Source organism: Phocoena sinus, chromosome 4 (genome assembly GCF_008692025.1).
Source record: "Phocoena sinus isolate mPhoSin1 chromosome 4, mPhoSin1.pri, whole genome shotgun sequence".
NCBI lineage: Eukaryota > Metazoa > Chordata > Mammalia > Artiodactyla > Phocoenidae > Phocoena > Phocoena sinus.
Genome location: NC_045766.1, coordinates 17,630,240 through 17,643,449, shown reverse-complemented (window position 1 = coordinate 17,643,449; position 13,210 = coordinate 17,630,240). Strand labels below are relative to the sequence as shown.

At 40.0% G+C, this 13,210-nt stretch overlaps 1 protein-coding gene across 1 annotated transcript in view; it reads left to right on the top strand.

The window, feature by feature from the left end:
* The window catches only part of STAG1 (stromal antigen 1), a 444,727-nt gene that overhangs the window by 192,247 nt on the left and 239,270 nt on the right, over positions 1 to 13,210 (top strand). The window lies entirely within an intron of this gene.

Sequence of the window (13,210 nt, the reverse complement as noted above, 5' to 3'; positions counted from 1 at the left end):
CATCTGTTTTATATTTGGTAGTGTATATATGTCAGTGCTACTCTCTCACTTCATCCCAGCTTCCCCTTCCCCATTCGTGTCCTCAAGTCCATTCTCTGTCTGTGTCTTTATTCCTGCCCTGCCACTAGGTTAATCAGTACTATTTTTTAAGATTCCATACATTTGCGTTAGCATATAGTATTTGTTTCTGTCTTTCTGACTTACTTCACTCTGTGTGACAGCCTCTAGATCCATCCACCTCACTACAAAATAACTCAGTTTTGTTCATTTTTATGGCTGAGTAATATTCCATTGTATATATATGTGCCACATCTTCTTTATCCATTCATCTATCGTTGGACTTTTAGGTTGCTTCCATGACCTGGCTCTTGTAAATAGTGCTGCAGTGAACATTGGGGTACATTTCTCTTTTTGAATTACAGTTTTCTCAGGGTATCTGCCCAGTAGTGGGATTCCTGGGTCATATTGTAGTTCTATTTTTAGTTTATTAAGGAACCTCCATACTGTTCTCCATAGTGACTGTATCAGTTTACATTCCCACCAACAGTGCAAAAGGGTTCCCTTTTCTCCACACCCTCTCCAGCATTTACTGTTTGTAGATTTTTTGTTGATGCCCATTCTGACAGGTATGAGGTGATAACTCATTGTGGTTTTGATTTGCATTTCTCTAATGATTAGTGATGTTAAGCATCTTTTCATGTGTTTTTTGGCAATCTGTATGTCTTCTTTGGCAAAATGCCTGTTGAGGTCTTCCACCCATTTTTAGATTGGGTTGTTTGCTTTTTTTTTATATTGAGTTCCATGAGCTGCTTGTATGTTTTGGAGACTAATCCTTTGTCAGTTGCTTCGTTTGCAAATTTTTTCTCCCATTCTGAGGGTTGTCTTTTCGTCTTGCTAATGGTTTCCTTTGCTGTGCAAAAGCTTTTAAGTTTCATTAGGTCCCATTTGTTTATTTTTGTTTTTATTTCCATTACTCTAGGAGGTGGGGTGAACAGGATATTTGCTGTGAGTTATGTCATAGAGTGTTCTATGTTTTCCTCTAAGTGTTTTATAGTGTCTGGCCTTACATTTAAGTCTTTAATACACTTTGAGTTTATTTTTGTGTATGGTGTTAGGTAGTGTTCTAATTTCATTGTTTTATATGTAACTGTCCAGTTTTCTCAGCACTGCTTATTGAAGGGACTGTCTTTTCTCCATTGTATATTCTTGCATCCTAAGTCAAAGATAAGGTGACCATAGGTACATGGGTGTATCTCTGGGCTTTCTATCCTGTTCCATTGATCTATCTTTCCGTTTTTGTGCCAGTACCATGCTGTCTTGATTACTGTAGCTTTGTAGTATAGTCTGAAGTCAAGGAGCATGATTCCTCCAGCTCCTTTTTTGTTTCTCAAGATTGCTTTGGCTCTTCGAGGTCTTTTGTGTTTCCATACAAATTGTAAAGTTTTTTGTTCTAGTTCTGTGAAAAATGCCATTGGCAATTTGATAGGGATTGCATTGAATCAGTAGATTGCTTTGGGTAGTATAGTCATTTTCACAATGTTGATTCTTCCAATCCAAGAACATGGTGTATCTCTTCATCTGTTTGTATTCTTTTTGATTTATTTTATGAGTGTCTTACAGTTTTCTGTGTACAGGTCTTTTGTCTCCTTAGGTAGTTTTATTCCTAGGTATTTTATTCTTTTTGTTGCAGTGATAAATGGGAGTATTTCCTTAATTTCTCCTTCTGATTTTTTGTTGTTAGTGTATAGGAATGCAAGAGATTTCTGTGCATTAATTTTGTATCCTACTACTTTACAAATTCATTGATTAGCTCTAGTAGTTTTCTGGTGGCATCAGTAGGACTTTCTATGTATAGTATCGTGTCATCTGCCATCAGTGACAGTTTTACTTCTTCTTTTCCAATTTATATTCCTTTTATTTATTTTTCTTCCCTGATCGCCGTGGCTAAAACTTCCGGAACTATGTTGAATAATAGTGGTTGAGAGTGGGCACCCTTGTTTTGTTCCTGATCTTAGAGGAAATGCTTTCAGTTTATCACCATTGGGAATGATGTTGCCTGAGGGTTTGTCATATATGGCTTTTATTATGTTGAGGTAGGCTTCCTCTGTGCCCACTTTTCTGCAGAGCTTTTATCACAAATGGGTGTTGAATTTTGTTAGAAGCTTTTTCTGCCTCTGTTGGGATGATCATATGGTTTTTATCCTTCAGTTTGTTATTATAGTGCATCACATTGATTCATATGCGTTTATTGAAGAATCCTTGCATTCCTGGGATAAGCCCCACTTGATCATGGTGTATGATCCTTTTAATGTGTTGTTGGATTCTGTTTGCTAGTATTTTGTTGAGGTTTTTTACATCTATGTTCATCAGTGATATTGACCTGTAATTTTCTTTTTTTGTGAGATCTTTTTCTGGTTTTGGTATCAGGGTTATGGTGGCCTCGTAGAAGGAATTTGGGAGTGTTCCTCCCTCTGCTATATTTTTCAAGAGTTTCAGAAGGATGGGTGTTAATTCTTCTCTAAACGTTTGATAGAACTCACCTGTGAAGTCATCTGGCCCTGGGCTTTTGTTTGTTGGAAGATTTTTAATCAGTTTCAAGTTCATTATTTGTCATTGGTATGTTCATATTTTTTATTTCTTCCTGGGTCAGTCTTCGAAAGTTATACTTTTCTAAGAATTTGTCTGTTTCTTCCAGGTTGCCCATATTACTGGCATATAGTTGCTTGTAGTATTCTCTCATGATCCTTTGTATTTCTGTGGTGTCAGTTGTTACTTCTGTTTCATTTCTAATTATGTTGATTTGAGTCTTCCTTTTTTTCCTGATGAGTCTGGCTAATGGTTTATCAATTCTGTTGATCTTGTCAGAAAACCAGCTTTTAGTTCTATTGATCTTTGCTGTTGTTTCCCTCGTTTCTTTTTCATTTATTTCAGATCTGATCTTTATGACTTCTGCTAACTTTTGGTGTTTTTTGTTCCTCTTTTTCTAATTGCTTTATTTGTAAGGTTAGGTTGTTTATTTGAGATTTTTCTTGTTTCTTGATGTAGGATCGTATTGCTATAAACTTCCCTCTTAGAACTGCTTTTGTGCATCCCGTAGGTTTTGGGTGGTCCTGTTTTCATTGCCATTTGTTTTTAGGTAATATTTTGGTTTCCTCTTTGATTTCTTTAGTGATCTCTTGGTTATTTAGTAGCATATTGTTTAGTCTCCAGTCATGGTGTATTATATTTTTGAAGTTATTTCTAGCTTTGGTTTGCTAATATCTTGTTCAGAATCTTTTACATTTGTATTCATCAATTAGATTGGCCTGCTGTTTTCCCTTTTTATTCATTCCTTTTCAGGTTATATTATCAAGGCTTGCTAACTACAAAAGTGAATTATATGGAATATCTTCTTTTTCTGTTTTCTGGAAAACTAAATGAATTGTTTACAGACATTTGATAGAATTCACTATTGAAACTATATGGGCCTAAAATTTTTTTGTTGGAAGACTTTATTGATTCAATTTCTTTAACTGATTTAGCACCCTTCAGGTGTTTTATTATTTTGACAAGTTATATTTTTCTAGAAAATTTCCCATTTCATCTAACTTTTCAAATTTTTAAAATAAAGTTGTTTGCAATATTCCCTTATATTTTTAATGTTTATATCTTCTTGTGATGTTTACTTTCACTAGTTTAATTCCAAATGTATTTTAATTTTCTTTTTCTTTGACTCATAGATTACTTAAAAGCATATTTCTTTTTCTTTTTTTTTTTAACATCTTTATTGGGGTATAATTGCTTTACAATGGTGTGTTAGTTTCTGCTTTATAACAAAGTGAATCAGCTATACATATACATATGTTCCCATATGTCTTCCCTCTTGCGTCTCCCTCCCTCCAACTCTCCCCATCCCACCCCTCCAGGCTGTCACAAAGCACCGAGCTAATATCCCTGTGCCTTGCGGCTGCTTCCCCCTAGCTATCTACCTTACTACGTTTGTTAGTGTGTATATGTCCATGACTCTCTCTCGCCCTGTCAAAACTCACCCTTCCCCCCTCCCCATATCCTCAAGTCCGTTCTCCAGTAGGTCTGCACCTCTATTCCTGTCTTATCCCTAGGTTCTTCATGACATTTTTTTCCCCTTAAATTCCATATATATGTGTTAGCATACGGTATTTGTCTTTGTCTTTCTGACTTACTTCACTCTGTATGACAGACTCTAGGTCTATCCATCTCATTACAAATAGCTCAATTTCATTTCTTTTTAAGGCTGAGTAATATTCCATTGTGTATATGTGCCACATCTTCTTTATCCATTCGTCCGATGATGGGCGCTTAGGTTCTTTCCATCTCCGGGCTATTGTAAATAGAGCTGCAATGAACATTTTGGTACATGACTCTTTTTGAATTTTGGTTTTCTCAGGGTATATGCCCAGTAGTGGGATTGCTGGGTCATATGGTAATTCTATTTGTAGTTTTTTAAGGAACCTCCATACTGTTCTCCATAGTGGCTGAAACAATTCACATTCCCACCAGCAGTGCAAGAGTGTCCCCTTTTCTCCACACCCTCTCCAGCATTTATTGTTTCTAGATGTTTTGATGATGGCCATTCTGACTGGTGTGAGATGATATCTCATTGTAGTTTTGATTTGCATTTCTCTAATGATTAATGATGTTGAGCATTCTTTCATGTGTTTGTTGGCATTCTGTATATCTTCTTTGGAGAAATGTCTGTTTAGGTCTTCTGCCCATTTTTGGATGGGGTTGTTTGTTTTTTTGTTATTGAGCTGCATGAGCTGCTTGTAAATTTTGGAGATTAATCCTTTGTCAGTTGCTTCATTTGCAAATGTTTTCTCCCATTCTGAGGGTTGGCTTTTGGTCTTGATTATGGTTTCCTTTGCTGTGCAAAAGCTTTTGAAGTTTCATTAGGTCCCATTTGTTTATTTTTGTTTTTATTTCCATTACTCTAGGAGGTGGGTCAGAAAGGATCTTGCTGTGATTTATGTCATAGAGTGTTCTTCCTATGTTTTCCTCTAAGAGTTTGATAGTTTCTGGCCTTACATTTAGGTCTTTAATCCATTTTGAGCTTATTTTTGTGTATGGTGTTAGGGAGTGATCTAATCTCATACTTTTACATGTACCTGTCCAGTTTTCCCAGCACCATTTATTGAATAGGCTGTCCTTTCTCCACTGTACATTCCTGCCTCCTTTATCAAAGATAAGGTGTCCATATGTGCGTGGGTTTATCTCTGGGCTTTCTATCCTGTTCCACTGATCTATCTTTCTGTTTTTGTGCCAGTACCATACTGTCTTGATTACTGTTGCTTTGTAGTATAGTCTGAAGTCAGGGAGCCTGATTCCTCCAGCTCCTTTTTTCGTTCTCAAGATTGCTTTGGCTATTCGGGGTCTTTTGTGTTTCCATAAAAATTGCGAAATTTTTTGTTCTAGTTCTGTGAAAAATGCCAGTGGTAGTTTGATAGGGATTGCATTGAATCTGTAGATTGCTTTGGGTAGTAGAGTCATTTTCACAATGTTGATTCTTCCCATCCAAGAACATGGTATATCTCTCCATCTATTTGTATCATCTTTAATTTCTTTCATCAGTGTCTTATAATTTTCTGCATACAGGTCTTTCGTATCCTTAGGTAGGTTTATTCCTAGATATTTTATTCTTTTTGTTGCAATGGTATATGGGAGTGTTTTCTTGATTTCACTTTCAGATTTTTCATCATTAGTATATAGGAATGCCAGAGATTTCTGTGCATTAATTTTGTATCCTGCTACTTTACCAAATTCATTGATTAGCTCTAGTAGTTCTCTGGTAGCATCTTTAGGATTCTCTATGTATAGTATCATGTCATCTGCAAACAGTGACAGCTTTACTTCTTCTTTTCCGATTTGGATTCCTTTTATTTCCTTTTCTTCTCTGATTGCTGTGGCTAAAACTTCCAAAACTATGTTGAATAAGAATGGTGAGAGTGGGCAACCTTGTCTTGTTCCTGATCTTAGTGGAAATGCTTTCAGTTTTTCACCATTGAGGATGATGTTTGCTGTGGGCTTGTCATATATGGCCTTTATTATGTTGAGGAAAGTTCCCTCTATGCCTACTTTCTGGAGGGTTTTTATCATAAATGGGTGTTGAATTTTGTCAAAAGCTTTCTCTGCATCTATTGAGATGATCATATGGTTTTTCTCCTTCAATTTGTTAATATGGTTTATCACATTGATAGATTTGCGTATATTGAAGAATCCTTGCATTCCTGGAATAAACCCCACTTGATCATGGTGTATGATCCTTTTAATGTGCTGTTGGATTCTGTTTGCTAGTATTTTGTTGAGGATTTTTGCATCTATGTTCATCAGTGATATTGGCCTGTAGTTTTCTTTCTTTGTGACATCCTTGTCTGGTTTTGGTATCAAGGTGATGGTGGCCTTGTAGAAGGAATTTGGGAGTGTTCCTCCCTCTGCTATATTTTGGAAGAGTTCGAGAAGGATAGGTGTTAGCTCTTCTCTAAACGTTTGATAGAATTCACGTGTGAAGCCATCTGGTCCTGGGCTTTTGTTTGTTGGAAGATTTTTAATCACAGTTTCAATTTCAGTGCTTGTGATTGGTCTGTTCATATTTTCTATTTCTTCCTGATTCAGTCTTGGCAGGTTGTGCATTTCTAAGAATTTGTCCATTTCTTCCAGATTGTCCATTTTATTGGCATAGAGTTGCTTGTAGTAATCTCTCATGATTTTTTTATTTCTGCAGTGTCAGTTGTTATTTCTCCTTTCTCATTTCTAATTCTATTGATTTGAGTCTTCTCCCTTTTTTTCTTGATGAGTCTGGCTAGTGGTTTATCTATTTTGTTTATCTTCTCAAAGAACCAGCTTTTAGTTTTATTGATCTTTGCTATCGTTTCCTTCATTTCTTTTTCATTTATTTCTGATCTGATTTTTATGATTTCTTTCCTTCTGCTAGCTTTGGGGCTTTTTTGTTCTTCTTTCTCTAATTGCTTGAGGTGCAAGGTTAGGTTGTTTATTCGAGATGTTTCCTGCTTCTTAAGGTGGGCTTGTATTGCTATAAACTTCCCCCTTAGAACTGCTTTTGCTGCATCCCATAGGTTTTGGGTCGTTGTGTGTCCATTGTCATTTGTTTCTAGGTATTTTTTTATTTCCTCTTTGATTTCTTCAGTGATCACTTCATTATTAAGTAGTGTATTGTTTAGCCTCCATGTGTTTGTATATTTTACAGATCTTTTCCTGTAATTGATATCTAGTCTCATGGCGTTGTGGTCAGAAAAGATACTTGATACAATTTCAGTTTTCTTAAATTTACCAAGGCTTGATTTGTGACCCAAGATATGATCTATCCTGGAGAATGTTCCATGAGCACTTGAGAAAAATGTGTATTCTGTTGTTTTTGGATGGAGTGTCCTATAAATATCAATTAAGTCCATCTTGTTTAATGTATCATTTAAAGCTTGTGTTTCCTTATTTATTTTAATTTTGGATGATCTGTCCATGGGTGAAAGTGGGGTGTTAAAGTCCCCTACTATGAATGTGTTACTGTCAATTTCCCCTTTTATGGCTGTTAGTATTTGCCTTACGTATTGAGGTGCTCCTATGTTGGGTGCATAAATATTTACAATTGTTATATCTTCTTCTTGGATCGATCCCTTGATCATTATGTAGTGTCCTTCTTTTTCCCTTTTAATAGTCCTTATTTTAAAGTCTATTTTGTCTGATATGAGAATTGCTACTCCAGCTTTCTTTTGGTTTCCATTTGCATGGAATATCTTTTTCCATCCCCTTACTTTCAGTCTGTATGTGTCTCTAGGTCTGAGGTGGGTCTCTTGTAGACAGAATATATAAGGGTCTTGTTTTTGTATCCATTCAGCCAATCTGTGTCTTTTGGTGGGAGCATTTAGTCCATTTACATTTAAGGTAATTATCGATATGTATGTTCCTATTCCCATTTTCTATATTGTTTTGGGTTCGTTATTATAGGTCGTTTCCTTCTTTTGCATTTCTTATCTAGAGAAGTTCCTTTAGCATTTGTTGTAAAGCTGGTTTGGTGGTGCTGAACTCTCTCACCTTTTGCTTGTCTGTAAAGGTTTTAATTTCTCCATCAAATCTGAATGAGATCCTTGCTGGGTAGAGTAGTCTTGGTTGCAGGTTTTTCTCCTTCATCACTTTCAGTATGTCCTGCCACTCCCTTCTGGCTTGTAGGGTTTCTGCAGAGAGATCAGCTGTTAACCTTATGGGGATTCCCTTGTGTGTTATTTGTTGTTTTTCCCTTGCTGCTTTTAATATGCTTTCTTTGTATTTAATTTTTGATAGTTTGATTAATATGTGTCTTGGCGTATTTCTCCTTGTATTTATCCTGTATGGGACTCTCTGTGCTTCCTGGACTTGATTAACTATTTCCTTTCCCATATTAGGGAAGTTTTCAACTATAATCTCTTCAAATATTTTCTCAGTCCCTTTCTTTTTTTCTTCTTCTTCTGGAACCCCTATAATTCGAATGTTGGTGCGTTTAATGTTGTCCCAGAGCTCTCTGAGACTGTCCTCAGTTCTTTGCATTCTTTTTTCTTTATTCTGCTCTGCAGTAGTTATTTCCACTACTTTATCTTCCAGGTCACTTATCCGTTCTTCTGCCTCAGTTATTTTGCTATTGATCCTATCTAGAGTACTTTTAATTTCATTTATTGTGTTGTTCATCGTTGCTTGTTTCATCTTTAGTTCTTGTAGGTCCTTGTTAACTGTTTCTTGCATTTTGTCCATTCTACTTCCAAGATTTCGGATCATCCTTACTATCATTATTCTGAATTCTTTTTCAGGTAGATTGCCTATTTCCTCTTCATTTGTTAGGTCTGGTGGGTTTTTATCTTGCTCCTTCATCTGCTGTGTGTTTTTCTGTCTTCTCATTTTGCTTATCTTACTGTGTTTGGGGTCTCCTTTTTGCAGGCTGCACGTTCGTAGTTCCCGTTGTTTTTGATGTCTGTCTCCAGTGGCTAAGGTTGTTTCAGCGGGTTGTGTAGGCTTCCTGGTGGAGGGGACTAGTGCCTGTGTTGTGCTGGATGAGGCTGGATCTTGTCTCTCTAGTGGGCAGGTTCACGTCTGGTGGTGTGTTTTGGGGTGTCTGTGGCCTTGTTATGATTTTAGGCAGCCTCTCTGCTAATGGGTGGGGTTGTGTTCCTGTTTTGCTAGTTGTTTGGCATAGGTTGTCCAGCACTGTAGCTTGCTGGTCGTTGAGTGAAGCTGGGTGCTGGTGTTAAGATGGAGGTCTCTGGGATATTTCCACCGTTTAATATTATTTGGAGCTGGGAGGTCTCTTGTTGATCAGTGTCCTGAAGTTGGCTCTTCTACCTCAGAGGCAGAGCCCTGCCTCCTGGGCTGGAGCACCAAGAGCCTTTCATCCACACGGCTCAGAATAAAAGGGAGGAAAAGTAGAGAGAATTATTAGAAGTATGAGGAAAGAAAGAAGGAAAGGAGGAAAGGAAGGAAGGAAGAAAGAAGCAAAGCAGGAAAGAAAGGAGGGAGGGAGGAAGGAAGGAAGGAAGGAGGGAGGGAAAGAAGGAGAAAATGTAGAGAGAATTAGTAGAAGTATGAGGAAAGAAAGAGGGAAAGGAGGAAGGGAAGGAAGGAAGAAAGAAGCAAAGAAGGAAAGAAAGGAGGGAGGGAGGGAGGGAGGAAGGAAGGAAAGAAGGAGGGAAAGAAGGAGAAAATGTAGAGAGAATTAGAAGTTTGAGGAAAGAGAGAAGGAAAGGAGGAAAGGAAGGAAGGAAGAAAGAAGCAAAGAAGGAAAGAAAGGAGGGAGGGAGGGAGGAAGGAAGGAAGGTAGGAGGGAAAGAAGGAGAAAATGTAGAGAGAATTAGTAGAAGTTTGAGGAAAGAAAGAAGGAAAGGAGGAAAGGAAGGAAGGAAGAAAGAAGCAAAGAAGGAAAGAAAGGAGGGAGGGAGGGAGGGAGGAAGGGAGGGAGGAAGGAGGGAAAGAAGGAAAAAAGACAGAAAGAAAGAAGATACAGTAAAAATAAGATAAAGTATAATATAGTTATTGTACTAAAAAATATTTAGAAAGAAAGAAAAAAAAAAAAAAAGAACAGATAGAACCCTAGGACAAATGTTGGAAACAAAGCTATACAGAGAAAATCTTACACAGAAGCATACACATACGTGTTCACAAAGAGAGGCAAAGGGGGAAAAATCATAAATCCTGCTCCCAGAGACCACCTCCTCAACCTGGGGTGATTCGCTGTCTAAAGGAGGGAAGGAAGGAAGGAAAGAAAGAAAGAACGAAGGTAAAGTACAATAAAGTTATTACAATTAAAATTAATTATTAAGAAAAATAAATTTTTTTTTTTAAAAAAAACCATGGACGGATAGAGCCCTAGGACAAATGTTGGAAGCAAAGCTATACAGAGAAAATCTTACACAGAAGCTTACACATACACGTTCACAAAGAGAGGCAAAGGGGGAAAAATCATAAATCCTGCTCCCAGAGACCACATCCTCAATTTGGGGTGATTTGTTGTCTAAAGGAGGGAAGGAAGGAAGGAAAGAAAGAAAGAAAGAACGAAGGTAAAGTACAATAAAGTTATTACAATTAAAATTAATTATTAAGAAAAAAAAATTTTTTTTAAAAAAAACCATGGACGGATAGAGCCCTAGGACAACTGTTGGGAGCAAAGCTATACAGAGAAAATCTTACACAGAAGCATACACATACACGTTCACAAAGAGAGGCAAAGGGGGAAAAATCATAAATCCTGCTCCCAGAGACCACCCCCTCAACTTGGGGTGATTTGCTGTCTAAAGGAGGGAAGGAGGGAAGGAAAGAAAGAAAGAAAGAACGAAGGTAAAGTTCAATAAAGTTATTACAATTAAAATTAATTATTAAAAAAAAAATTTTTTTTTTTTTAAAAAAAAAAACCATGGACGGATAGAGCCCTAGGACAAATGGTGGAAGCAAGAGTATACAGACAAGATCTCACACAGAAGCATACATGCACACATTCACAAAAAGAGGAAAAGGGAAAAAAATCACAGATCTCGCTCCTAAATTCCCCCCCCTTTTTTTTTTTTTTTTTAACATCTTTATTGGGGTATAATTGCTTTACAATGGTGTGTTAGTTTCTGCTTTATAACAAAGTGAATCAGCTATACATATACATATGTTCCCATATGTCTTCCCTCTTGCGTCTCCCTCCCTCCCACTCTCCCCATCCCACCCTTCCAGGCTGTCACAAAGCCCCGAGCTAATATCCCTGTGCCTTGCGGCTGCTTCCCCCCAGCTATCTACCTTACTACGTTTGTTAGTGTGTATATGTCCATGACTCTCTCTCTCGCCCTGTCAAAACTCACCCCTCCCCCTCCCCATACCCTCAAGTCCGTTCTCCAGTAGGTCTGCGTCTTTATTCCTATCTTACCCCTAGGTTCTTCATGACATTTTTTTCCCTTAAATTCCATATATATGTGTTAGCATACGGTATTTGTAAATTCCCCCTCTTCAATTTGGGATCACTCCCTGTCTATTCAGGTATTCCACAATGCAGGGCACATCAAGTTGATTGTGGAGGTTCAATCCGCCGCCTCCGCGGCTGCCGGGAGAGACCTCCCCCTCTCCTCCCTGCTCTCACAGCTCACAGGAGCTCAGCTTTGTACCCGGCCCTGCCCCTGCGCGCAGATCGCTGGAGGGCGTCTGTTTTTTTGCTCAGACAGGACGGGGTTAAAGGAGCCGCTGATTCGGGAGCTCCGGCTCACTCAGGCCGGGGGTTGGGGGATGGGGGAAGGAGGGGCACTGCGTGCGGGGCGGGCCTGCGGCGGCAGAGGCGGCGTGACGCTGCGGCAGAGGCCGGCGTGACGCTGCACCAGCCTGAGACCCGCTGTGCGTACTCCCGTGGAAGCTGTCCCCGGATCCCGGGAACCCGGCAGTGGCGGCCTGCACAGGCTCCGCGGAAGAGGGGCGCGGAGAGTGACCTGTGCTCGCACACAGCCCCCCTGGTGGCGGCAGCAGCATCCCCAGCGTCTCCCGCCCGTCTCTGGGGTCCGCGGTTTCAGCCGCGGCTCGCGCCCGTCTCTGGGGCTCGCGCTTCCCGCCGCGGCTCGCGCCCGTCTCGGGGGCTCGCGCCCGTCTCGGGGGCTCGCGCCCGTCTCGGGGGCTCGCGCCCGTCTCGGGGGCTCGCGCCCGTCTCGGGGGCTCGCGCCCTCAGCCGCGGCTTGCGCCCGTCTCTGGAGTTCCTTTAAGCAGCGCTCTTAAACCCCTCTCCTCGCGCACCAGGAAACAAAGAGGGAAGAAAAAGTCTCTTGCCTCTTCGGCCGGTGCAGACTTTTCCCCGAACTCCCTCCCAGCTAGTCGTGGCGCACCAACCCCTTCAGGCTATGCTCAAGCCGCCAACCCCAGTCCTCTCCCTGCGCTCCGTCCAAAACCGAAACCCGAGCCTCAGCTCGCAGCCCCGCCCGCCCCGGCGGGTGAGCAGACAAGCCTCTCGGGTTGGTGAGTGCCGGTCGGCACCGATCGTCTGTGCAGGAATCTCCCCCCTTTGCCCTCCACACCCGTCGCTGTGCACCACTCCGCGGTCCCGAAGCTCCCCCCTCCGCCTCCCGCAGTCACCGCCCGCGGAGGGGCTTCCTAGTGTGTGGAAACTTTTCCTCCTTCACAGCTCCCTCCCACTGGTGCAGGTGCCGTCCTTATTCTTTTGTCTCTGTTTTTTCTTTTTTCTTTTGCCCTACCCAGGTACGTGGGGAGTTTCTTGCCTTTTGGGAGGTCTGAGGTCTTCTGCCAGCCTTCAGTAGGTGTTCTGTAGGAGTTGTTCCACGTGTAGATGTATTTCTGGTGTATCCGTGAGGAGGAAGGCGATCTCCACGTTTTACTCTTCCGCCATCTTCCCGCCGACCTCTAAAAGCATATTTCTTAATTTTCAAACATGAGATCTTCTGGTTAACTTTTGTTATTGCTTGCTTCTTGGCTTAATTGACTTGAGACCAGAGAAAATGTTCTGTATGATTTCAGTCCTTTCTTATTTGTGTAGTGTTGTTTTAAAGTTTTATGGTCAGTTTTTGCAAATATTCCATGTGTACTTGAAATTAATGTGTATTATGTATTTTCTAGGTACAGTTGTGTCCATTAGGTTAAGGTTGTTCAATAATAGTGTTAAAGTATTTTATACTAATTGTTCGCTTTTCTTGAAATCTCTGAGAGAGATATATATAAAATCCCACATCATGATTGTAGATTTATATAT